This window comes from Pinus tabuliformis, chromosome X, assembly GCF_031772625.1.
Source record: "Pinus tabuliformis cultivar Carrire ecotype Pingquan chromosome X, CPIR1, whole genome shotgun sequence".
NCBI classification, from domain to species: domain Eukaryota; kingdom Viridiplantae; phylum Streptophyta; class Pinopsida; order Pinales; family Pinaceae; genus Pinus; species Pinus tabuliformis.
Window position 1 is genome coordinate 815,140,411 of NC_142308.1, and position 26,331 is coordinate 815,166,741.

Sequence of the window (26,331 nt, forward strand, 5' to 3'; positions counted from 1 at the left end):
TTCTTTTTATTTTTGGTGTTTCAACTGAGTCTTAGGTCCTTAATCATGGTCTAGGTAAGTGGATAACAAGAATGATAATTGGTTCCTAGCTAGCCATCATTTTTACATTTATGGGGACTCATATCCATAAAGATTCGAAGTAGGAGCATAAGAGACATATAATAAATCATGTGTGATTCATTGAGGCATCATTCCTTTTCATATAAATGATGTTGACAATGATGATGATGATGCTGATGATGGTAACAATGATGTCGTTGATGATGATGACAATGACGACGACGATGATGATTTTAAAGATGACGTGGATGAAAATATGACAATGATGACAATGATGATGACGTCGATGATGATGTTGATGGATATGAAAAAGATGATGGTGATGATGAAGATGTTGATGATGATGATGGTGGAAAAGATGACGATGAAGGGTAAGAAATTTTCTCAAATGGAAGGGTCAAGAGTTTTCTCAACCTCTGGACTATGAAGTACAGCATAAGTCCACAATTGGTAAATAGTAATAAATAATATCATCTACTTGACATTTATATATGTTATAATTTTTTTGTTTGATTCCCGAATTCTATCCGAGTCGTATTTGAGTCTAAAAACCCTCCCATAACATCAATGCATGCATCTACCATAACCAAGTCAAATTTTAGCGCATATGAGCGCAGACTGAAAAACAACTCAATGTTGGCCCCGTTCTCAAGTCACATCATGACTAGCATGCGACACTCCCAGGGGAATTTGACTGCTTCACATTCATGTGGGCGTACCTAGGGTGAGAACGTTCGCCCTACTGTGAAAATCAGTGAACAAAAATCATTAGCTCATCAATGAAAACAAAATATTATCATTTGTTAGTACCATGCTGCATAATTACTCAATTATAAACCGAATTTTAACACCTAAACAGTAATTTAGTCAATTTTCTAAAATCATTATGAGACCGCCTTGTGGGAACTCTATCCATGGGAATTTATGGGTCGACATTACTTCTTTTGTGCGGGTGCCCCATGCCAAGTCGAGCTGACCCACCAACTCTCAGCCCCTGCCAAGTGGGTGCCTTGGCGTGCCCAACACGCAATGCCCCCATGGATGACCGAGCGCCCCGCCTTCGTGCGGGCGCACCCAAGGCACGAGCGTTCGCCCTGATGTGAAAATCAGTGAACACAAATCATTAGCTCATCAGTGACAACAAAATATTATCATTTGTTATTTCCATATTGCATGATTAATCAATTATAAAACGACTTTTAACACCTAAACATTAATTTAGTTAATTTTCTAAAAATCATTATGATACCCACTTGTGGGAACTCTATTTATGAGCAGTCATGGGCCGAACTTCTTTTCTGTGGGAACCCCTTGCCAAGTCAGCCTGACTCACCAACTCATTGCAACATTATAATTTACGGGCCTTCCTCGAGGATCATATCTAACAACATATGACCAACCCGCTTTACTTGGAACATCTACGTAAAATACCTATTCACATTGGCTTGGAAGAACATATCGCTCTAATCCTGGCTCAAGATTCCTTGTATCAACCATGGTAAATCCATTAGCATGTTCAATAACAATTCTATTAGGGTCACGTTTATGGATTCATAGCCTAAACCATTTGACATCAAACACAACCCTTTTGAAGGTTTCAAAGTCACACTCAAGTATATCATGCAGATACCCATAGTATTGATTGTGAGAGAGTTATGGATATCTTTCACCTCTAGAGGAAACATTCATAACTTGAAATACTGCAATTATCCCACTATTAGAATTTTTCATCTTTTCATCCAACCTTTTGATGTGAAATTTGCGGCTGTCGCATCACATTTTGTTGTGGTGTTTCAATTGCAATATGTCAAACACATAATAAATGCATTGTCAATTGACAAGCATATTTATAATTGCGAAATTTGAAAATTAATAAAAAAAAACACGACATATGAATCAATATAATTGAAAAAGATCTAAGTAGTATGGGTTAATATGCTTTCCTAATAATATTTTCAACCATATGCTAAATCAATTTCCCTTTGTGTAAAATTGGTATCTCCATGTTGTAGCATCTGCAACACCCTCCAAATTTTTTTCCTACACTCAAATTTTGGAGACTACTGTGGATCATGTGTTCGATCGTTCCTTAGTCACTTATTGGTAAGATGATGGTTTCAATCTGTCTTCTCTGATATCAAGACTCGTTCACGTTTTTATCTTTATATAGCAAGTGTCATCTTCGGGCATGGGAGTTATCGATTGTCATGCAAAGTGAAATTTTGGTTTTCTTCAAGGGGCAATCTTTTTGGAAATGAGTTGTTCTCATCATATAGACATGTTTCACACTCATTTCCAAAGTTTCATGCACTATTACCAAGTGTCGTCATTATCCTCACAAAGTTTATCGTCAGAGTTGCACTTGTCGTAAGCTGCCACAAAGGTTGTTGCATTAAACAAATTATGTTTTCATATGTTCTAGAAGATCTATGTTGTATCACTAAGTGTCCAAGTGTGTGGTCATAGTCAAGTTCTATCACTGTTCACATTGGTTCCACTAATCCCACACTTAGCCAAATTCCAAAGGATTCCTAACAACCTAGCCTCATCCAGCCTTCCTAAACTACGCACTTCGCATCTGCAACCCTCAAGGTTTTTCCTCGCTTGCTGGAACCACACAATGTGCAGAAAACTCAACATCCCTTGGAATCCAAAACTTCATAGAGGCTACCTCCAGTGACCCTCCCTCAGCCGGAGATCACTACCCTAAAGAACTGTGTAGTTTTGTCCTCCATGCCTCTCTGTTACCCAGTCCCCTTTTCCTCTGAAAACTGCGCAGATATGTCCTCCAGGGCCTCATCCCGCAACAACCACTGCCTATTTGAACTGCACAATTCTATCCCTCAGTAGGTACTGCGCAAATCTTTCCCTCAATGGGCATTGTGCAGTCTTATCCCTCAGTCCAGCCCAGTCACTAAGCCTTCTCCCCCTAACCTTATCGGCTTAGTCAATGGATTGTCATGCAACATCTTAGACTAGGGGTTTATCAGACTGATGTTGTCTTGTCATGAGCGGATTACAGATACATGAATTCTACCAGACCATGGAATGTTAGAAAATCAGAAAGACAGTAAATATTTTCTTGATCTTGATAATCACTTATGATGTTTATTATTATTAAGATTCTTTATATCTTCTTTCTGTATATCATCAAGTAATTACCAAAAGTAGCAACACATAGAACATTAGAAACCAGATGTAGGAATATGCCAGGGAAAAACCCCCCTCTAGAGGAAAACCCAGTCAAGATAATTCTTCCTTTCAATAGTATTCTTTGAGACTCTTCACCCTAGACCTAGACTAGACCTTCCCTCCACACCAAGTTAGCCTCCCAAAATATCGACCTCTTCCCAACAACTTTGACTATGTAGCAGCATATGACAATTGGCAGCTTTTGACAACAATAAAACTTGGAAGACTTCGATCTCCCAATATAGGGAATGAAACAGAGATAGAGAGACACCAAAATTTCGATTTTCCTTGTCTCCTTAGACTTCCCCAAACTTGCATTCACTTCATCTTCCCGACAATAGACTTTGCACCTTTTCCCAACTACAAGAGAACTTCACACTTTTTCCCAGTGACAAGAGATTTTCGCACTTCTTCCAGCTACAAGAGAATTTAAACTTGATGAGAGAATGATGCTCCAAATGAATTCGATGACCTTCCTTTTATAGGCTTCATGTGGGGTCGAATAGGGTCCTTAGGTCAACTTGATTTTTTCTTAGGCTGACATGGTGTGGAGGTTACATAATTCATTTTTGACTCAATACTTACCCTTTTACATGCTTCAAAAGCCCAAGAAGGGTCTCTTTAAATGTACAATAATTATATAGACTTAGAATAAAGCCTAGAAGTTCTCAATGGAGACTTTGACCTAAAACACAGTGACCCAAGCATCAAACCCATGCTTTAATAAGTCACAATAATAATAATAATAATAATAATTCTTTTCTTTATTCTTTTGACAAGTACATTACATGATGACTCAAGTACATTATTGAAGACTGAACATAGTTACATTTTCCAACACTCTTTAACTAGGGAGGTATCCATAATGTAGAAATATAATGGAAGATCTCAAACTATATGAACCATGAATAACTTTAGGCACCACAATGCCATGGACTAGATTCCCGACCAAGGTAATCTATCCAAACAGTCACTCAATAGTTTAGGCACCACAATGCCATGGATTAGATTCTTGACCAAGGAAATCTATCCAGGTGGAACTAAAATGGACTCAAGCTTTCATCCCATTTAGGTACCCTTAGGCTTACTTGCTATCCATCAACCCAAAAATCTAGTTGTGTATCCAAAACAAAGCTCAATAACCAAAACCATCTTTCCAACTTCAGACATCAACACAAAGTGTTAACCAGATGTCTTCCTAGGCAATTCTTCACTCACAAAGCCTCAATACCCCTTGATCCGACAGATCAAGAATGACCAATCTCTCCCAATCAAACATGATTGGTAACCAACATGCTATCAAATCCTTTGAGAGATTCACCTGTACAAACACAACCCCAATCAATAATATACTTTCACATGTACAAAATCAAACACAAACCTCCGAGATTTTTTAGACAACTTGATGTTGCTTCTCAACTTTCCATAGTAGGACTATCAACCGAATCTTTGACAGAAGATTCCTCAATCATATGTTTTCCTTCCTACTTCTCATGCAACAACATATCCTCCAAAATTCATTCTTCAATTAACACCAAGCTAAGCCCTCCCTCTCAACCAAGAAGCACCTCTTTATTCAAACTCCCTCTTAATATTAGGGAGATATTTTCTATCCATGCTTCCTTAGGGAGATCAACTTCTTCTTTTCGACATTGGAGAATCCTTCATGGCTTCCAACCATTTCATCAGAGTTATCATCATCATGCTTATCACATAAACGAGCATCTTCACCAAGTTGAAGATTGTGTACCTGCACAACTTAAATAACAGGTACAACCAAATGTATAGAAACATGATTTTATCCATATCAAAATCACGGAAACATTTCAACTTTATTCATATCAGATACCAAATACTTAATTTACAAACAAACGACATATACTCTTCATCATCTTGCTAGGGACTTTATCATAAACCCTAGACTACTTCATAACAATTTTCATTCCATCTAGGTTTTCAATGTTCCTTACAAAGGTATGACATACCTTCCTTCAACATATAGAAAACCCTAGGAACAATTCACACAAGAAATATAGATTTACAAAGAATCTAACAATATTTCAAAATACATATGGTATACTTCTCACTAGAGATTCATACAAATCCTAGATTTCATGTAAAAGAATCAATCGAAGTCAATCTCAGCTTAGTCATTAACCTGACCAGCGTCCACTAGGGTTAGTTTCAACCCCTAGATTTTCAATCAACCATCAATTAGTCATTAACATGACCAACTATCACTAGGGTTAGTTGCAATCCCTAGATTTTGATCAATCATCAATCTCAACCAAAATCTCAAATTTCAACAATCTTTCACAAATATGAAATTATCATATAGTCATCATATATCAACTATTTCTACTTCGACTAAGGTTTAACTCCAAAACCGTAGAATTTCATTTTCACAATCTCAACAATCTTACACAAATCTCAAAACTCATATTTTAGAGATTTTACTTTGACTAAGGTTCAACTCCAAAACCCTAGAATTCTATTTTCACAATCTCAACAATCATTAAATACATATATCTCAGATTGTTATATTACACACTTTAGAAAATGTCACTACTAGGATTTAACTGCTAAACCCTAGATTTTCATTTTCCAACAATCATTCAATGGATTTCAGATTGTTATATTACTCATACTAGACAATTTTAACTTCACTAGGGTTTAGCTACAAAACCTTAGATTTTCAAATATCGTCATCCTAAAATCTCAGATAAGGATTTCCATTAAATCCTAAAACTTATGACCATCAATAACTAGGTCAACCCATGTATCTAGGAATTCATGCATATCATATCATATGTCCAACAACATTAATATATCTGATCTAGACCAACCTAGGATTTCAACCAAAAGGACATATCTATATATGGCTAGATTTCGTCACCATGCAAATACATTTCACATCATGTGTTAGTCAAACCCAACTTCACAAATATCAATAAGAGTTAGACTCACAATCATCTTGATTACACTAGGGTTTAATCAGGCAAACACACATATACCAAGGAAATCATTTCTAAAGACAATATAAGGGTCTTGCTTACACATTCCACCAAACCCTAATGAGCTAGGGTTCAAATGTAGAAACATAGCAAACCCAACATAACCAAAACTTCAAAGAGTCGGGGATTTAGACCTTATCCTTTCATCCTAACAAGTTAGGTTTTCCTGATCATACCAAAATCCCAAACATGCCATCATCAATAAAACTTCAACTAGCATTTCACACTATCCCTAAGTAGTTTAAGGTTCCAGATATTCACATTAGCATACCCTTCGGTTAGGGTTTTCTAGAACCTGTCCAGGGTTCTACATAGTCAATCAAGAATATGAATGGGGTTGGTAGGTTTATCAAGAGATAAATCACCCAAACAAGAATCACTAAGATTCAACATAGCTAGTCATAACAAAGTGAGTAATAGACCATCAAATGAATCATATTTTCAATCAATGTATTTAAAGCATACCTTTGTTTCTTGACTAACATTGTCTTGAGAGATCCTCCTTGCAGATGTTTCCCCAATCAAGAAAACAAAGGGATAAAGGTGATTAGTATTTTAATATAATCAAAACTAAATGAATACATGAACCCAAAAATTAAAAGCCATGAGATACTTATCTTTGGGAGTTGTTGGGGGCTCCCTCCAAAGTTTGAGGGAAACCTACAAACTTACAATTGTTGAAACCTGCAGAAAACGCACCCCAAGAGGGTGGCAATCCTAATAGAGAAGTGATCAGTCGTTCATTGACCAAAACAATCTCATCGATGGCCAAGAGATCATCCCTAAGTCTAGCTATCTTCACAAAGAAGGTTGCCATTATATCTTCTTTAGTCATCTTCGTAGTCCTTATCTCATTCTTCAAACTTGTTACTTGACCAATGTTCTTAATAGTGAACAACTTCGACAAGGATTCATACATCTCCTGAGCATGATTAATGTTAGCTATGAATGGGACAAGATTTTATTTTATCCCTTCTATCATCAGAGTCATGGCCACTAATTATAAATCCCTGAATTTTTCTTTATTGGCATCACTGGCTTCTTCTGTAGGCTTCTGTACATTTCCTTTTACCAAGTCCAACACCTTGTTCTTGTCGAGTATTAGGTCAATCCTCTTTTTCCAGGGTATAAAGTTAGATGCTCCTTCAAGTTTGTTCTCACCCTTGATTGAGTTAGACATCTTACTTGAATATAATAGATTCCTTCCTTGAAATAGTGCCCATGAATGGATCAAGTGCTAGAGGCCACCTTTTTCTTCCTTTTTCACCAAAGCTCTAATACCATGTTAGAAAACCGGAAAGGAAATAAATATTTTCTTGAACTTTATAATTACTTGTGATGTTTCTTATTATTAATATTCTTTATATCTTCTTTCTTTAGATTATAAAGCAATTACCAAAAGCAACAACACATAAAACAATAGACACCAGATGTAGGCACATGCCAGGGAAAAACCCCCCTTAAGGGGAAAACCTAGTCAAGATAATTCTTCCTTTCAATAGTATTCTTTGATACAATTCATCGTATACTCGGACCAGACCTTCCCTCCACACCAAAGTCAGCCTCCTAGAATTTCGACCTCTTCCCAGCAACTTCGACTATGCAGCAGCATACGACAACTGGAAGCTTCCGACAACAGTGAAACTTGGAATACTTCGATCTCCCAATCTAGGGAACGAAACAGAGAGAGAGAGAGACACCAAAATTTAGATTTCCTTTGTCACCTTAGAATTCCCCAAACTTGCATTCACTTCGGCTTCTCGGCAACAGACTTCTCACCTTTTCCCAACTGCAAGAGAACTACGTACTTCTTCCTAACAACAATAGATTTTCGCACTACAAGAGAATTCAAACTTGATGAGAGAATGATGCACCAAATGAATTTGATGACCTTCCTTTTATAGGCTTCATGTGGGGTCAAATAGGGATCTTAGGCCGACATGGTGTGGAGGTTACGTAATTCATATTTGACTCAATACTTAACCTTTTTACATTATTCAAAAGCCCAAGAAGGGTCTCTTTAAATGTACAATAGTTATATAGGCTCAGAATAAATCCTAGAAGTCCTCAATGGGGACTTTGACCTAAAACACAGTGACCCAAGCATGAAACCCATGCTTTAATAAGTCAAAATAATAATAATAAAAAATCTTTTCTTTATTCTTTTGACAAGTACATTACATGATGACTCAAGTACATTAGTGAAGACCGAACATAGCTACATTTTCCAACGTGGAAAGATGATTAAGAAGGAGATGAAGAAGGAGGACATGCAAGATGATCCTTAAGGAGCTTAAGAGAAAAGATAACTATTAGATAAGAAGACCAAGGAACCTAGGGTATGATAAAAGATCGAGATCACATGATGACTCCATCTGATTCACAACCCTTTGGAGGGTAGGTATGAAAAAAAAATCACATATTTCTTGAAGTTGAAATATACCTCTTAGCATAGGATGAATGACAACTTATCATTGTCATATAATTATGTCTTCAATGACATGTATGGTCATAAACACTGAAAGTCATTCCATGTGTTTTCTCTAAGTGTTTTGCTCCCTTTCGCTTGTTGGATCAACTGCCGTCTCTTGGAATGTTTGAATGTTATGACATGTTTGCGAGCCTTCTTTGGTGGTTTTGAACAATGACCTCTGTGTATATGAGTTTTCCTAACCATGTAAACACCTGTCGGACTCATACACAAAGTCTTGAGCACTGTCGCAAATGTGTCATCACGGTCGCCCTAAAGTTTATCTCAAGTGTCGCACTTGTCACTTCTTGACCTTAGACAGTCACACAAAGGCTAATGATTTGTTTGTTGTCTCAGTGGTCTATATTGTCATGTCGTCGAAGTATTCTAAGTGTGTGATCACATTTCAAGTTCATCACGGGTCAATCTCCCTCCCGCACAGCCATTTTCGGAAAATCTCCCTGACTGGGCAACTCAGCTTCACCGGGCCTTGTCTAAGTTGCGCATTGCACAGTTTCAACACTCATCGATGTGAACTTGCTGCTTGGAACTGCGTAGTGTGCAATCACTGTCCTCCAAGGCTTTTTCTCTATGCAATTCATGAGTCCAACAACCTTCCTTGATTCCCAGAATTCTCACTTTCAGTCCTCAAGATTTTCCCTTGCCTGTTGGAACCCCACAATACTCAGAGAGTTGAGCCTCCCTTGGCTTCCAAAACTGCGCATATGTGTCTTCTAGTGACCCTCCCTCATCCATAGCTCATTGTCCTCAAGAACTGCGCATATTTTTCCTCCAGGCCTCTCTGATGACCAATTCTCCTTTCCTTTGGAAACTTCACAGATATGTCTCCCAAGATCTCATCTTGCATCAACCATTGTCTGCTTGAACTGTGCAATCCTGACTCGCAGTGGCCACTGTGAAATTTTTCTCCCTAGTGGGGACTGTGCTCAAAAGTTCCTTAGTCAAGATTGAGCTGCGCCCTCCGCAGTATCAATGATCAAGCCCTCCCACTATCACCTGGAACTGCGCAATGCACAGTTACTGGGCTCTCTCTCCCAGCCTGTCACTTGTCTTGGGATCATTTCATGCATAGTAATGCATCATCTTAGACTAGGGTGTTTTTAGATTGATGTCGTCCCGTCATGAGTGAATTGCAAGAACCGGTACAATATCAAGTCATGGCGAGATGATGAAGAATGAGAAGAAGGAGGGAAGCATGCCTTGAGACTCACTTGTAGTTGAACGAACGAGTGAAACTATCAAGAGCAACCAAAGGGACAAAATTTTGCAACCACCTCCTAAGACTGAAAATCATTGAAGGCCCCACATCATCAAGCTATGCAGAGGAGAAGAGAAATCATACCCAAGAACACATATATCACTCAGCAGTAACAATGACTTGACATTGACACACCATCAAGTCAGTCTATGTGAGTAGTGTCATGTCAAGTCATGTCACGATTTTTCATATGCCACATCACTATCGTGGGCCATGTATATTGTAAATCAAATGTATTGTAAAGTGAAAGTCCAATGGACACACAAGAATATGAAGAGTCATGTAAGTTGAAAAGTCATAGGAAGTTGAACAATCATGAGGGTAGTCAAAGAGTCACAACAGGAAGCATTAAACTTGGTTATATATACCCCCTCATTGTATGAGCACAGGAATTTTCACCTTGGCTCCTCTTGCAAGACATTAAAGAGACCAACTAGTTCTTTGAGGAGCAAGGAGTGGCTCCAATGTCCCACTACTGGGGCTAGTGATGTACAATGTAAATATGTGTCTTGGAACTTTTGCTTAATAACAGAAGCCTTTTAAGGCCAACACATTCTTCATGCATGACTTATGGATGTTTGTAAGACTATTCTGTGGATGTTTGTATTTCATGTTTGCTTTCACATGTACTAAGATAGTTGAAATATTTTGGTTATTTTAGTGCTTATCTTGTTGAGAATGTGTTGTAATGGTTGTTATTGTTGTCTCATCCTTGTGGACTATTCCACAGGATACTAGACATACCTTTCCTCACTTATCGGTTATAAGGACCGTCACGTCCACTGTGGACTATTCTGCTGGATATTAGACAAATCGTCCCTTGATCATTTGGTTGTAACGACTGTCACATTCGCTGTGGACTATTCCGTTGAATGTAAGACATGTCCTTCTAGTTCATGTGTGTCTCTTCTTGGGTGGTACTATTACCTCTTACTTAGAGGCTCACTTTCCCCCCACTTTTGTAGTAAGAGAACCTAGACACAATTACGCTGCACACACCAGGCACACTCACCTTGCTGTTCGGAGACACCATTTCATCACTCTCCTGTGCTGACAGCTAGAGCCAAGGAAGATCTTTGAGGATTTGGCAACCGAGCCTTTATACAAGATGGGACTCCTACAAGAAACAGTGTGAGGTCTAATTGGGACTTCATATTGGGGAGATCCCCTTGGTTGAGGAATTTATAGCACCGTCAACAAAATGGTGCTAGAAGGAGGGCTAGGCGATAGGCTGTTCCTGTTGAGTCTGGTTTGAATCTCTTATTTAAAATGGCTCTTCCCCAAATCATAATCCCATGATGTTTTCTAAAGAGCTTAATTGTACCATCCTTGCGGAAGTTATTCATGACCTGTTTGAGTTTAAGTTCGATGGTGAGGGTGAATCAACTTTCTGTGAACATCTATTTCAAGTTGTTCGGCTTTGTATTTTTAATAGAATATTTTCCAAAGATGTCATGGCTAGATTAATCACCCTCAGATTCAAAGGTCCTGTTAATTACTGGTGTCATACATTACCCATTGCTTCTATCCATTCATTCGATCAGCTTGCCAAAATGCTTCATAAAGCCTTTGGTAAGTATAACCACCAAGATGTTTGTGGAAAAATCAATCGTTTAAGAATGAAGCCTGATGAATCCGTTGAGGATTTTTATGATTGGTTCCTTCGCCTTTGTTACGAAATTCTTGAAAAACATTTGAACTAGAATTTCTTGAAACGAGAGTTTGAGCGGTTGGTTCATGTCTCCTCATACGATGAGCTTGAACCTCTTGATTTTTCTTCTTCCCCAACTCTTGTGAATCATGAGGCACCTCAAATTCTCGAGGAGGAGCTTACTACCCCTTTTTTTCTTTTTCCTCCTCCTTTTCCAGTCCCGATGAGGGTGCCTCCTTGCGGTGATTGTAAAATTGGGAAATTTGCGAATCAAATCTCCAGTCCATATTCTCATTCTTCTTCCGCTTCAATGGAGGAAATTCCAGAATGGCTCATGAAGCCTACGGTGAAGACTCACTCCTCCATTTCACAAGATGATGTCACCATTCACAACTCTGGTCTCAAAGCTAATCCATATTTCTGTTGTCCTCTATCATCTACATATCCTGACTCTTTGTACCATGACCCATTTGACTACTTCACCAGCTAGTTTTTCACATTATCTTGATTCTCAAGTTGTTGTCCCAAATTGAGATCAGATGCAAAGCGGTCACAATACCCAGGTAGAGGAGAAACAAGGTGAATATGCTTCCAATATTTCCTCTCTGTTTCAGAATATTCCATGTCAAAACAATGAGTTTCCATTCTTGAATGATTCTCAATCTGCTAATCTCGGTGGAAAATCCATTACAATCAATTCTTTTAATTAACCCCTAGCCTTAGGCAGTGATCATTCTAATGATGATAAATCTATTTTTGTGTGCCGTGACTCATGCCCAAGCACATCATATGATCTTTCGGTTTCTCATGAAGATTTTAATTTAGATCTAGAATCTGGTTTGGTCAAAGAAGATGTTCATATCGAAACTTCCTCTTCACCTCACTATCCCTTGTGTCCTACCATTTGCAACACATCTGTTTGCAACGAAGATACTCCATGATACTCAGTTTCTTCATCTGATGAGTTATCCGCTTGATTGACACAAGGCGATGAGGTTGTCCATGATGAAATTGAAAACAATCAAATCATAGAGTACCCTTCCCATTCCTTGTCATCTCTTCTTCTGCATGAAGACAACTCTTCAAATCAACTTGCTCATGAGATCTCACCGATTCATTTATCTTTGAATATGCTATCAGAAGAGCCTCTTCAATTGAGTAATCTGATTGTTGAAGCTGAAAATCCCAGTGGAACTTGTGACAGTGATGGCTGCCATTCGGTGAACAGTTTTGAAATCAACAACAACAACTATCCTCAAGCCATGCATGATCTGGTTCAAGATCAAAATGCGATTATGAAATCCTGGGAAGTTCTGGGACCTACCAGGGAGTCGAGGCACTTCAACTTTTGTTGATGGTTATGTTAGGATCTCGCGACTTTGGTAGGCCCCTCAAACTAAATCAGATCTGGTTTCTCTCGCACAATCTGTCTATCTGTATGGTTTCACTCGATGTGAATTCCCGTGTGAAAAATGTTTGGTATTCCGAGTGTGACCTTTCAAATTTTCAATATTTTACTCATGACGGAAGTCAAGAATTTGTTGCAGTTCATTCCTCTTCATGTAAATCTCTCACATCAAACTCAGGTTGGGAATGTGCATCTATCATAGATTCATGGAATTGCAAAGTTGATTATCTCAAGGACTATATTTTCTCGAAGGAATCATACTTATTGAATTTATCCCTTAATGTTAAGCTCCTCGGTCTTCTTGCGAATTTTATAGTGCAAATATGTCCACTCATCACACCAGAAATCTTCTTGATTGATAATGAATGCACAAGCTATCACATGAATCAAACTCTTATTTGTTCAACATGTCCCAATTGGTCTCATGCATTTGTGGTGCTATCATCATTTTTAAACTCTTTTAATGACTACAATGCTTGTACAATTTGTCCCCAATTGCAAGAAGGTGGTCTGTCATATTTGGCTTATAAGGAACTTGGTTCGATTGTTCATAGCTTTCGCGAGATTTTTCAAATTGATTTTTCTTCATTTATTGCAAACTGGGAATTTGATGTTTTAATTAGCTCATTTGATCATTTCTCTTCCTTTGGTGATTGTCATTCAACTTATCATTTTCCCATCATCACATCCAATGACAATTGTTTCACACCCCTTGATCTTCATTGTTCAACATCTCTCTCTTCATATTTTTTTTTCAGCAAGCAAGGCATTTCAACCTTCGCTGATGGTTATGGCAGGTCCTTACTGTCTTGGCATGACCACCGAGTATGATCAGATCTATTTTCCCTCAAAAGATTCCCATCATGTTCCCGTTTCTCTAATAAAAAAATCGCCTTTTTCAAGATTTAGGGGTTTTCAAGAGGGCCATCATGAATTTTACGATCCAATCAATCTATCACTCAACAACAATAATGACTTGACATTGCCACACCATCAATTCAGTCTGTGTCATCATCGTCATGTCATGAGTTGTCATATGCCACATCACTATCGTGGGCCATGCATATTGTAAATCAAATGTATTGTAAAGTGAAAGTCCAATGGGCACACAAGAATTTGAAGGGTCATGTAAGTTGAAAAGTCATAGGAAGTTGAACAATCATGAGGGTAGTTAAAGAGTCACAAGGGGAAGCATCACCCTTAGTTATATATACCCCCTCATTGTATGATAAAATGAATTTTCATCTTGGCTCCTCCTGCAAGGCATTAGAGAGACCAACTAGTTCTTTGATGAGCAAGGAGTGAGTCCAATGTCCCACTACTGGGGCTAGTGATGTACAATGTAAATATGTGTATTGAAACTTTTGCTTAATAACACAATCCTTTTAAGACCAACACGTTCTTCATGCATGACTTATGAATGTTTGTAAGACTATTCTATGGACATTTGTATTTCACGTTTGCTTTCACATGTACTAATATAGTTGAACTATTTCGGTTACTTTAGTGCTTATCTTGTTGATAATGTTCTGTAATGGTTGTTATTGTTGTCTATTCTTGTGGACTGTTTCACGGGATACTGGACAAACCTTTCCTCACTTATCGATTATAACGACGTCATGTCTGCTGTGGACTATTCCGCTGGATGTTAGACATATCTTTCCTTGACCATTGGTTGTAATGATTATCACATTCACTGTGGACTATTCCATTGGATGTTAGAGAAGTCCTTCTGGTTCATGTGTGTCTCTTCCTGGGTGGTACTATTACCTCTCACTTTTCTCCCCCCTTTTGCAGTAAGAGAACCTAGACACAGTTGCATTGCACACTCACCAGGCACACTCACCTTGCTGTTCAAAGACACCATTGCATCACTCTCCTATGTTGACAGCTAGAGCCAAGGCAGATATTTGAGGATTTGGCAACTGGGCCTTTATACCGGATGGGACTCCTGTACCAAATAGTGTGAGGTCTAATTGAGACTTCATATTGGGGAGATCACCTTGGTTGACGAATTTCTAGCACTGTCAACACTCCACTACGTTGAACTTCTTTGATCAATGTAGACACACCATACCATGATAACCTACCATTAATAGCTTGTTTGCATCGTTCAATCCATACCTTCATCTAATCAAGATTATTCAGAATGTATAAATGTATTGCATCCCACTCTCGACTGATTGTATTAAAATAAAACAATTCACATATATATAATTAGTTACCATGTTATACCTTCATAATAATGGATTATGCAGGAAGACTAAAAATTAAATAAGTACGATATACATAAAAACAAAAAGTCAAATGTGTTGTAAATATCTACTATCTACTTACATCTTCCTTTTCTCATTATACCTTTCCCCAATAGGTGCTCCCCTTCAAATATTTCCATGGACTTAACATGCCTAATGCGATCCAATACATTAATACTTTTTCCTATTTCACGACTATATTGACAAATATAAAACATGGTTTGATATACTATATATTCCTCTACTATAGAACCCTGAGGATGTGCTCTATTTCTGACTAAAGCCTTTAGTGGTTTCAAGTGCCTCTCAACCATCCACATTGATCTTTGTGTACATGTCCACACTTTTCAAACTTCTCGACTTGGTGTATGAGGCAGTGTTCTTGTGCATTGAAAAATGCGAGACATAGATACTTTTTGCATTTCACACATTAGATGAAGAATTTGTTTCCTCCAATATTTATATCTTCTTTATCAATTTCTTTAGATGACAACCATCTACACACGAAGCAAGAAAATCACAATTTTCAACAAAAAAAGTATATAGTACATGATGACAAGTAAAACACATGCAGTAAAAAATATGCAACACAAAAAATTATTGAACAAATTACACTCTGCACATAAATCTCCACTTACCTTGTGTATTTTCCAAGATCATATATAATGTGTTTGAGATTGTTGTCAAAGTTTTCTGCGAGAAATAGAGGTAGTACATACTGTAATAAAAATAATGATCGATCATTATTTTTTTCCAAAATAGAAAAAAAACACTAATTAACAGGATGTTTCACCAATGTATAAATATATACATCAAAATAATTACCTTAATGAACGTATGCCAATCATGAGTTTTTACTCCACTTAATTCACCTTTCTTTGTTAGGAGATTCTTTATGTTTGAAGAAAATTCAGTTGGAAATTTAATTTTTTCAATAACCTCTTTACTGTCCTTGCTTTGTTGTTCTGTCAATAACCATGGAAGGGTGCTTATATTTTGGCCATCTCCATCGTTATTTGAATGGGTCACACTTTGCAATGTATGGCTGTGTTGTGGCCAACAACAACCCCCCTTCTTATTTGGTGTTATTATTAATACTAAATAAGTGGGGACCCTTAGTCAAAAATTTAAAAATTAATTAGTGCTTGTATTTTCTTTTTAATAAAACTTACCATCATAAACTTAGGAGAATACCCTTGAAAAATCTAAAAAGTTTAAAGTTTAATGATAAGGTAAGACAAAATCTTTCCTTAAGAAAAATCGCATCGCAAAAAGGATAACAGGATACCTCCTTGCAAGCCGAATTTTATGATTGCGAGATCGCGATGCGGGACTACAAACATATATCGCATCGCATGCATCGAAGACCGCTTACATTGAAAAATCTTAAATCACCGATATGCGATGGCGCATATCGCAAATCGCATTTCGCAGAAAACAGATTAACAAAAAATTGTCATATACCATGCTCCTGCGAATTGCGATTTTGCGATAGAGCGGCACAACGATATTGTGAATTTGCAACATTGCGATATAGCGAGCAAACAATAAAGTGATAGAGCGATATTGCAAGGTTGCGATCTGCGATATTGCGAAGCAAATCACAAAATCGCTTCATCGCAGATCTTTTGGGCTCGTGGTTCGAAAAAGTATTTTCCATAAACCGAGACCTGATTATGCGCTTTAATGCTAATTAATGAGTTAGTTGCCATTCATTAATAGAATTTGGTTTTTTGCTTGTCGAAAAGTCATTTCACGTAAGGTGGTGTATTTTATATGTCTTCGGCATTTAAAACTTTCCTGTCACCTTTCCTTATCATTATTCTCACTTCACTTGTAAATTGCAGGAACAAAGAACAAAGAAATATACAAAGCAGTACGCAGGATATTATGGGAAAGAAAGGCAAAGCTCCGAGCTCTGAAGAGAAAGAAATGGCGCCCTTGTATATAGACATCGCCTGTAACAGAGACGCTAGTATTGCTACTTGGGAAGGCATGTATAGTCTACTTGAGGAAGAGAATCCTAAAGTGATGTTGTGGCTACTGCTGGCTCACATGGTTCTTTTGAGGCATCCATTACAGAACTAGCTTGTTCGTTCTTACACAGGATAGCGGCGAGGCCCAAAATTCTTCCACACACAGACATGATTAAATGGATACTGGGCAACGCTGATATCAGAAATAGACAGTTTAAGACTCAGGGTCAAGGACTCATTGTCTCATTCACTTCACAAGATTTGAGGCTCATGTATCATTTGCCAGAACCACATGTGACTTATAACAAATAGTTCATGGAGAAGTTTGCAAAAGAAAATCAAGACCTGGTAGAATGCATCAAAGACTGGTCAAGGAGGGACAAACTGCTAAAAAAGGACAAACATGGTATGTATAGCACTGGTTCTCTCACCTCCCCGTATTGCTTTACTGCTGCTATGCTCTGTAGAATTTTTGGGAAGCCAGACATTAACAAATTTTCATCTAAATGGCTACCGTTAGTGGATGCTGCCACCAATGCTACTGTAGTGGACTGGGCTAAAATATTGTCTGATAACTTAGTCACATCCATTGTAGATTACCGGTCTAAAAGAACTGTTTCTCAGAGAATCTATCCCCCTTTCTACTTATCTTCATATGTGATGGATGCAATCTGTGATATTTCCAAGTTTCCTTTGATGGGTTGGAAATGGACGACTCAAGACTCCTTACCCATTCATATTTATCATAAAGAATTGTGGGATTCCAAGTTCACTCCGTATTTCTACAAGATTTGTCATGGAATCATGCTGCCCATGTACAAAGTGTTGTATGATAAAGATGTTCCAAGGTTTTCTCCTGAAGCAGAGGTAGATATACTTCTTGTTGCGAGATGGTTCAGAGAAGAACTGTTTACATATGTTAGGGTATTCGGAAGTCTCGCTTCCCCTCACGTCTTACCTTTGTATGTTCTTGATAAACTCTTGGCACGAGAAATTGCTTATCAAACCTGCGGAGAAGGAGGTTTGACTAAAGATTTGAAAGACAAAAAGAGGCTATTTGGCCACAATTTTCTGTGGCCTGTGGGGCCTTTTCACTATATGATGTAGGCCATGCATTCAAAGAAGTAAACACCATAACATGTCTGCAATTGTTCAAATTTCCAGGAAGACCGTTTGACCCTTATGATATTGCTAATAATTTCACTACTGCACTCAAAATAAAGGTATTTTCTAGAGAAGAAGATCTTTTTGATGACACGTTCCAACAAAAAGGTACGCTTGAAGAAATTCTTCATTCGGCTCAAATGCGATTCCCTCTAGCAAAATTTCAGCAGTTCAAGATATACATGGAAAGGAGGTTAGCTAGTATGCCCTTGGAAAAACTACGCTTGGAACCCGTAAGGGAACCAACTCCAAGTATTAGTCTTAGTGGAAGTTCATGCACAGGTAGATCTAAATCCAAGTCCAGGATAGAAACATCTGAACATTCCAAGAGATCAGAAAGTGACCATGGTAAAAGCGAGGGGTCAGTAAAGGATACTGCCCAATCAAAAGAGCTCCCACAGAAACAGGCTTTTACCTCTCCACAAATAGATCCTCCCCCTCTCATTGTTCAACCACCATTAGTTAGAACTGAGCTAGATAAAGAATGGGAGACCTTCAATGATTTGATCAATCTTGAAGGACAAGGCACAGAGACACCTGTGAGCAATGTACAGACAACAGAAGATATAGTCACATGAACAATTAGCAATGTCTCAGATATGGAACATATTCGTATTACCCCATCCTCTGAACTTATACTCAAGATAGAAGAGATTCCTCCTCTTGATATATTTTATAGTCCACAACACAAGGGAGTAGTGAGAAGACAAAGGAAGAAAGGGAAATTGGAGAATGTGCTCTCTCATGGTGCAGAGAAATTAGACGTCTTATGGCAAGATCCTACTACCGATCCCACTGAGAATCTCACCAAATTATCTCAGATTGCAGGAGCATATGCCTTGGCGACTATTGATAAAGCATCCGAGGTACAACAACTGCTAAAAGAAAAGGAAGACCAGATACAAGTTTTGCAACAACAATTGCAACAAGCCAACGGCAACAACGAAGCACAAAAACAGCTTGAAAGGCTATAGCAGGACTTCCAACGAATGCAGATAGGCTGCCAGAACAATTTGGCTGATAGAGAAAAACAGTTACAGGATATGCAGGAGATGCACAAGGATGATCCTAAACTTACAGAATTCATCACAGAATCCATTTCCTTGAACAAACAACTATTGCAGCAACAGGAAGCATTGAGCCAAAGAATATAACAGTGGAACTCGTATTGCGAAATAAGTGATAAAATCACTAATCAAGTCGTGGATTTACGACATGATTATGATTTAATTGATAAACGAGTTACTAAATATTTGGCTTGGCAAGAAACAGAGGAGGGAAAAAGAGCAGACGCACCAATAATCAACGACAACCACAAAGAAACGCTCTTTAACAAATGGGATGCGCAAATTAGAAAAGCAGAACAAGCGACAGAAGAAGCAGCCACGGCAGCGAATAGCGTTATTGACTGTATAAATGAAAATTTTCACAGGGAAAATTTGATCTCATAAACCACTCCAGGGTATCTACCGAAAGTACAATAATTACAAAGAGGCTGGAGACAAAAGGCTTAAGAAAAGGCGGAATCAGTCCAAAGGTTAACCAAGTTGAATTGGGATTCTTACTGGGCATACTTGGTAAAACCACACAGCCAATGCATGACTCTCAAGTGTATCATCAATTCTGCCAAGAAGATGGCGCCAACTCTTGCCGATTTTGTTTTCACAGCACAGCTAAAATCGGAAGTCGGTCAACCAACTCTTCTCAAACAAATGCTGAATGCGTGCGATTTCAAGGAGCAGATTCAGAAATAATTAGTTAGTAGTTTTAATTTTAGATTCAGTTTTAGTTTTGTTTTATTTTTGCCTGAAATGAGGACGGTCATTTAAACCGCATTCTATATTTTTGTAATAAGTTATTTTTAGATTTAGGTAGTAGTATTTAAACCCTTCTCATGCATTTAGAGAAGGGTCCTGAAATTTATCAAAAACTTATCCCCAGAACATGCACTTTTGTACCCTCTAAGGAGGTTTAATGAATGAATGGAACAAGATTTATTGATGTCTGCATTTAATATCTGCTACTGATGTTGCACTTCTGTAATCTTAGTGGATGTTGGATTAAGAAGAGATAAATCATTATCGCTTGAAGCTCATGAGTAGAACTAGTTATAAATGGTATTTTTATCTCTTAACTATTTCTGCCTTTGTCTTAAAAGCGATATTCATGTTCAGTGGTTTATATATTGATGCATGAATGCTTGAGTTATCATTTGGCACTTTTGTACGGTGATAGCTATTTATTTATGCTTAATGTATGAGTAGCTTATTATGCGATATGCCTTTCGCAATTGTTTCGTCTAACTTTTTATACGAAGTGGTTCATCTTTATTGAATTCTTTTCTCATAATAGTTGAATGATATTTATTACCAATTGTTATTTGAAATCATTTTAGATCGCATAACAGAAGGATTAAACCCCGGGTTAGTGTAGACTTAGATATTTCTGCTTACTAGAATACAATTTGCATGTTATTAGGTTAGAGTTAGAATTAGAGCATCTCACTAAGGAACTTTTAGAAAGGAAATATCAATTCTTCACACACACACACATAAATTGGGAAACTGGTCCCATATCCCCAGTTGGACCCACTATACCAAACAGAAAAGGAGTTGCTAACCAAGGTCCGGACCGGGTGGGTATCCCCCTTGTTGTAGACTGATTTTCGGGGCTTCAACATATTTGGCGCTAGAAGGAGGGCCCAGAGCTGTGAATAGCAAGCAAGTCTAAATCTAAATACCATTCTTAGAGTAAATCGCCCTCACCATCTCCACCAACTTCTCCATTGAATTTTAAATCCAGATCCAGAAGTCACAAGAGCAACAGCCGCTGCTACAAACCCTGACATTTCAGAACAATCTACTATTGAACCTCCTGAAGTTGAATATTTGATTCACAAACTTCAGCGATTTTCTATATCTCCTCAAAGATCTGATAAATATCAAGGCAGTGTGACTTCGCAATATAATCCTGCTCATCCTCTTACCAGATTAAAGAGTGAAAAATTTGGCATTCAGCCAACCGAGTTACCTCTACCTACAAGGAAGAGAGCAAGGAAATCTCCTAAAGGGTCTGATAGCGAGACTCTTTCATCATCATCATCCATCTCAACCTCTCCACCGCGAAGTCAACCATCCACTCCTCCACTTCAGATCATTGTCCATCAGTCCACCGGTACTCCCACATCTCCTTCTCAATCATCTGGAGTCGTAATATCCTCATCTTCTCAAGCGCAGGGATCATTTTCTACACTTTCCTCTGTTAATAGATCAGTGATGGCCCAATCTCCATGGAATAACCCAGGGGCAGTCTTAATGCCTGCACCCTTGAGTCAGCTACCGACCCATCCTGAAAAATGGCTGCCTAAGTTTAATCTTGAGGCATGCATGCTAGCGGAAGAACATATAAATAACTTTATGCTATCCATAAATCTCAATGGAGTTACCAACGAAGACGCTGTTGTTCGATTTTTTCCTTATACTCTGCAAGGAGCAACCGGATCATGGTATTTTTCATTACCATCTGGATCTATCACTAGTTGGAATATCTTCCAAGAACAATTCCTGACTAAGTTCGGTGATGATAGGTCTACGGTGACATTGATCAACGACCTGTCTAACCTTAGGGCCGAGTCAAAAGAACCTATCAAATATTTCAATTCACGTTTCAATAAACTATTAAACAAAATTCCTACTGCTTCCAAGCCCAGCGAAGAAGTGCGAAGTGAATGGTACATCACTGCTTTACCATCAAACATAACAATCTTCGTTGATAGAATTTAACAAAACAACTTTAGCCGAAAATATGAAAGAAGCAATAGCAGTAGAGAAACGTATTATAGCCCTAGAAAAGAAAAACGAGATAGAAGAACGAAAATCCAAGAAGGCTTCTTTCAAGGAAGATCCAAAGAAAAAACAATCGAAAGATCCATTCGATTTAGAAGGATTACAAAAAGTTTTGAAGACCATGTCTAACGAGATGGTTGACATTAAGAAACAAGTGGCATAAACTTCTTCTAAAAAGCCGTACAGACCTTCTAAAAGAAACCCTTCGACCGATTCCAAACCCCCTAACACTATTACAAGTGTTGAATTCGAAGAAGAAGAAGAGGAAATCGCTACTGAGGAACATACCGATGAAGAAGAAGTTGTTGAGTTACAAGGTATGTGGGATTTCATCCTCCCAGATGAAGAGGATCAAGAGGCATCCCTGGTTAGTACTTGCAATAGAAATCAACTTGATCCTCCTCAACTTACGCCTAAGCCAAAGAGTGCAAGCTTGATGATTAAGGATAAAGTCACAGCCAAGAAAACGACACCTAAAGCGACTCAAATCAGCCCAGTCCAAACAGACCCATAAACTCCATCTAAAACGTTGATCGTTTCGGATGAAATGGAGTATAATATCATAGAAGACATGAAAAAGACTAGGGCCAATATCACTTTTTACGAATTGAGCAAGTTAAAACACCAGCAAAAGATACTTTTGAAAGAATTACATGCTGTACCAGTTGCACCTTTGCCCACCGCTGTAATCTCTCAAGCCTCCCATGACATGAGAAGACCTCCAACTAATGCGATTAATAAAGTTGATCCAAACGATATCGCCTTAATTAGAGGAAGATCGAGATCTCATACTCCCCCATTTCTTCTTACTTATGAAATTTTCAATAAAAATTTGCATAATTTCTTAGTGGATTCTGGAGCTTCATCGAATATTTTACCAAAGTCAATATGTGCAAAAATTGAACGTTCAACCACAAAAATCCGCTGTGCGCATAGTTCAATTAGATCGATCGCAAGTCGAAGTGATTGGCGAATTAAATCAAGTTACCATAAGGCTGTCATCCAACCCAAAGGTATGTCAAGTTATCTACATTTTAGTTGCTGATATTCTAGAATTTTATGGCTTAATTCTTAGCAGAGATTGGTTAGAAAAATTTCATGGATACTTTGCAACTGACTGGTTGCACATGTGGCTCCTTTACAATGGTAAACCAAATCAAGTAAAAGTTGAGCGGGAAAGACATCAGAAATACATAGTAACAGAACTGGAGGGAGAAAATGAACCAGTAGCATACAACAATAACATCATTGGCAACTACTCAGTAGATTCTTTCCTAGGAAATTTTAATGCTCATACTTCACCTTACTTAGAACATTCTGTTTTATCTCAAGTAGAAAATTTCTCTCAAACAGATAGTTATAAATGTATTAATTTTATAGATAGTCATGTAAATAAATCTTTATTTTGGAAGTTATTTTTGACGGTTCTAAGTCTAACGAAGGAGCAGGAGCAGGATGCGTGTTAATAAATCCAAAGGGAGATAAAACTATGCTAACTTGTAGACTCAAATTTGATTGCACCAACAATACCGCAGAATACGAGGCTTTAGTCCAAGGGTTATATAAAGCAATCGGATTAGACGTCAAATACCTTCAAGTTTTCGGAGATTCTGAAATTGTAATCAGATAGGTATGTAATACTATATATTGTTTATCAGGTCATTTAAAACATTACTAATCTTTAGTTCACGATCTGATTGAACACTTTATAAAATTTAATATTTCATCAATTCCCAGACTCCAGAATGCTAGTGCAGACCTCTTAGCTAACGTAGCTTCCAAGCTCATTCCTTCAGAAGATTTTAGCCCTGATCGATTTTCAATTGAATTAATTTTTAGACCATCTATTCCTGATAACATTACCAATTTGAAGATTTTCAACGACGATCCTGATATCGTGAGTTTCCTCACATTTGAAGGATCCTACACCAATCAAATAATTGACGAAGACCAACATGACCGACAATTGCAACAATATAGCACTAACAATGCCATACCTAAGTTAGTAGTCAAGTTAGAAGACCTTTATGATTTGAAAGATCGGTTTAAAAGATCTACCAATTCAAAACTCCAAAGTTCAACTTTGAACTATGAATTAGTAAATCTAGGAACTGATACCAAACCACAGAATATCATTCTAGGCCTTGGTCCAGCTCCTGCAGAAAAAATAGCGTATATTCGTCTCTTGAGACAATACAAAAGTGTCTTTGCTTGGAATTACGATGAACTCAAAACGTACGACACCTCCATCATCCAACATACTATTCCAATGATAGACGATGAAAAACCTGTCCAACAAAAGTTGAGAAAGATCCATCCCAATCTAGAAAACCAGATCAAATCTGAACTCAATAAGTTATTGAAAGCCAAAATAATTTTTCCCGTTCGACATTCCAAATGGGTTTCCAATATGGTCCCTGTTAGAAAGAAAAACGGAGACATTAGAATCTGCATTCACTTTCGAAATATTAACAAAGCCTACCAAAAGGATAATTTTCCTTTCCCTCCCATGGAACAAATACTGTAGGCAGTCGCGGGGTCAGAATTAATGTCATTCTTGGATGGATTCTCAGGATACAATCAACTGTTGGTACATCCCGATGATCAATTAAAACCACATTCAGAACTAAGTGAGGCACATACGCATATCAAAAGATGCCATTTGGTCTGATTAAAGCTGGTGCCACATTTCAGAGAGCCATGGACATCACATTCAAGGGGTTATTTAATAAATTAGTGGTAATCTATTTGAATGATATAACTGTATATTCCAAGAAATAAAACAATCATCTTAGAGATTTAAAACAAATCTTCCAACGTTGTCAAAGGTATGGAATTTCACTTAACTCGAAAAAATCCTTTTTCGCATTAAGTGAAGAAAAACTTCTCGGATTCGCAGTGTCAAAATCTAGAATTTACATTGATTTTGATAGAATCAAGGAGATTTCCGCAATACCCCTACCTCACAACAAGAAAGCCATGCAATCTTTTATTGGCCAGATTAACTTTGTAAAGAGATTTGTTCCAGATTATTCAAGAATCGTGTTTCCTTTACAAGCAATGATTAAAAAGAACTCAAACTTTAAATGGGGCCAAGATGAACATAAGGCATTCAATTTGATCAAACAAGAAATTGTTAATGCTCCATCTTTAGCAACTCCAAATTTTTTCGATCCTTTCATTTTATATACATTTGCCTATGATAGATCATATGCTGCGATACTCACTTAAGCAAACCAAGAAAAGGCAGAAGCCCTAATTGCTTTTTTCAGTTCCAATTTACAAGGAGTCGAGTTAAATTATTCAGATGTGGAGAAACAAGCTTATGCTGTTTTCAAAGCAATTAAATATTTCAGACCTTTTTTACTCAAAACACATACAAAAATCATAGTACCATTTCCAGTGGTAAGAAATCTTCTAGTACAGAAGGATGTGGGTGAGAAAAGAGCCAATTGGGTTACTGCCTTACAGGAATATGACGTAGAAATCAAACCAGCAAGTATTGTAAAAGGTCAAGGCTTTTGCAAAATGCTGGCCGGAGCATCGCTTATGTCCGAAATTCCATCTGCAGAGATACAAATGTACGAGGTAAGCCTAAACGATGTTGAGTCATTATACGTTGATATCATTTATTATTTAAAGAATGGATACGCTCCTTCAAACCTCGATCATACCAAGAAAAGAGCTCTAAGGTTGAAAGCCAAACAATATCAGCTCGTGAACGATGTTCTTTTTAGAATAAATTATGATTCTGTTCTCCTTAGATGTCTTGAGGAATCTGAAGCTGAAAAAATCTTGTAGGAACTCCACGATGGGCCAGTAGGCAGACACTACGCTGGAGATGCTACTGCTCATAAAATCTTACGCGCAGGCTATTACTGGCCCACATTATTTAAAGACTCACATAACTACGTGAGGAAATGTCAAGTCTGTCAAACCGCTGCTGGGAGACAAAAGAAACCATCCTTGCCACTACAACCAGTTAACATTGAGCAGCCTTTCGATCAGTGGGGATTG